We start from the raw sequence: 2575 nt of genomic DNA, 5'->3' as shown, positions 1-2575 counted from the left end.
AGATGCTTGGGGTGACAGTAGTGGCTTCGCTAGCAGGCACCAAGGGGACTGAAATGAAATGGATGGGGGCCTTACCCTTGCCTTTGATGACCATGGACGGCATGGCATTGAGTACTTGAGCGCTTGAGCTAGGTCTATCTTCCCTAGGCGGACTTAAAGTCCTTAGGCCATCGAGTTGGCTCTATTGTTCTATGGACCGGCGAATTGCTTCAGCCATGTCTTCCTCCTCCTGTCTCCTCAACTCTGCCTCCTCTTCCATAACTCTTCTTTCTCTCTCTTCTTCCATTTTCCTTGCTTCCTCGGTCAACTTTTCAGCTTCTTCCTTCTCCTTCTTTTTCACTCTGTCGTCTCTCTCTCAGGGATCCCTTTTTTGCTCTTTCCAGATCTTCTTCTTCATTTTTCCTGCCCACCTTTTGTTTCTTCTTCTGAGTTGCCTTCCTAGTGAACTCCTTTGTTTTTCTTCGTTTGGATTGAGCCTCTCGCTCCTCCTTCTCTGTCTCAGTTTCTGTCCAATCACTCGATTGCTCATCCTTTTGATGGGTCAGCGACCTGTCTAGGGTCTCATCTGCTCCTTTGTTTCCTTGTGGGGCCTCTCTCATAGCCTCTTGGATGATGGCCGTCAGTATGCTTCCATACCCAATGAAGGAGGCTTTTGAGGAAGGTTTCTTCCTCTCAATATTCTTAGATGCGGGGGATTCTCCGCCTACCTGTTTGTTGCCTAGGGCTAGTGCTTTGGCCGCTTGGTCTATTGTTTTGCACACATAGCCATTCCAATCCACCTCATCCAAGGTGCGGGCTACCACATTCTCCAGCACATGTATATTGATCCGATGCATGAGGAAATTGTAGCGTTGGTTGGAGAAAAGGGCATGCACCAACTTTGCCTGCATGATGCAGATCTCAGCATCGAGGGATGTCTTGTATGCGGATGTCGTCGTTTATCAAAACTTCTTCCCTCTTGATCTTCAGCAGAGCATACACATCCCTCTTACGTTTTTCCTCCACCTTAGGTTCTAGCCCCAGTGCTTTCTCCACCAAGGCCTGGTTTAGTGGTACCTGCACTTGTCGGGCACTGTCCCCCCTTCCCACTGTCACCATTCTGCATTCTCGATTGAGGTTGTACGTTCTCAAGAACTCTACACACTTCATGTGGTTAGGTTCCTATGCAAACTTCTCTAAGTACTTGTGGAGGTTGCATTGTTCCACTATTCTCCTTGCGGCCTGCTCCTTGGCCACCATCTTCTCAAGGTTGTGAATGATGCGGAATTTTAGTTGACTATAAGCCCGATTTTCCAGGCTGATGCCGTATTGCGCTCTCTCTTTCTCTATGAAGGGGAGTCGATGGGCACGGTCTTGTTGTGACATCTCTCGTTCCTGTCATCATGAACCATACTTCCCATTAGTGCTATAATTAATATATATACAATAATTTGTTGAAAAGAAAGATTTTATGTTTGTTGAATGAAAGCATTAAGATTGAATATAGATTCTTCCCTTCAGAATTTCTATCTTTAATTTCAAAGTTTTTATGGCATTCCTCCTACACCACTAGTTTCTTATGTGTTTATTGTGTTCGCTTGATCTTGATTGGTTTTAATTTGATTCACCTTCACCTTACCCTCTCCCCTTCCAGATTGAGAAGAATCCTTCCTAGGATCGAAGGTTAGGAGATCAAGGGCATTCAGCATTCAGATATAAGGGTTACTTGCACATGAGCCAAGTATAGAATTCTGGGTTAGGTCATTTTATGTGTTTTTCGTTATAAAGAAAGCGATAAACATGAACGGAAACATAGAAACGAGGGTAAACTGAGGCCAACCTCGTGCTTTACCTCCATTATACGCTGCAAAAACACACATGTAATTTTTTGGGATTTTCCTTTTACCATTTCCTAATTTTCTCCCATTTAAAACACATTTTTCACCATTTTTGGTATTTTTCCTCTATTTTCTTCAATAAAAATTGACTAGAAATTAAGATTGATTGTGGGCTGTGGTCCTTAGGTTCTTTGACATCAAAATTTCAGGTTTTGTTGGCATTATGTCTCATATTTCCCATTTATTTTGCAAAAAACCCATTTTTACCCCTTAAACGCGTGTTTTTCAGGTTTTATAACATTAATTTCAGCCATATCACATGATTTTCTGATTTTCTAATTATAAACTATTGAAACTCATAAAAAACAACATCATAATGCATAATCAGCCCATGGGAACAATATTTCATCAATCAAATAGCATAAAAACTCATTTTTTCTTCAAAAAAACCGAATTACCGCTTAGGTTTCGTGTTTCGGGATCTCGGTTTTGGTGTGGGACTGCGGGTCAGCCCACATTCAATGTCCAGCATCTTCACAATCAGCAATATTCATGTCTACATCGATCCGGAAGCAATCCGGTTCCAACCGGACAAGCTTTCCTTCACCATTCTTCATTTTCCTCTTGCACACAAGAACAGCCCCTTAGGGGAGAGAGAGGGAGGGGAGAGAAAGACTAGAATCAGATTTCCTCATTTAGGCCATCATTGCATGGGCGAAGACAAGCGAAATGATTAGCCAAGAGAGGGAAGATCAATG

Source organism: Lygodium microphyllum, chromosome 13 (assembly GCF_053477565.2).
Source record: "Lygodium microphyllum isolate KBCC chromosome 13, Lygodium_microphyllum_v1.1.10, whole genome shotgun sequence".
In the NCBI taxonomy this organism is placed as follows: Eukaryota; Viridiplantae; Streptophyta; class Polypodiopsida; order Schizaeales; family Lygodiaceae; genus Lygodium; species Lygodium microphyllum.
Note: the sequence above shows the minus strand (reverse complement) of the source record.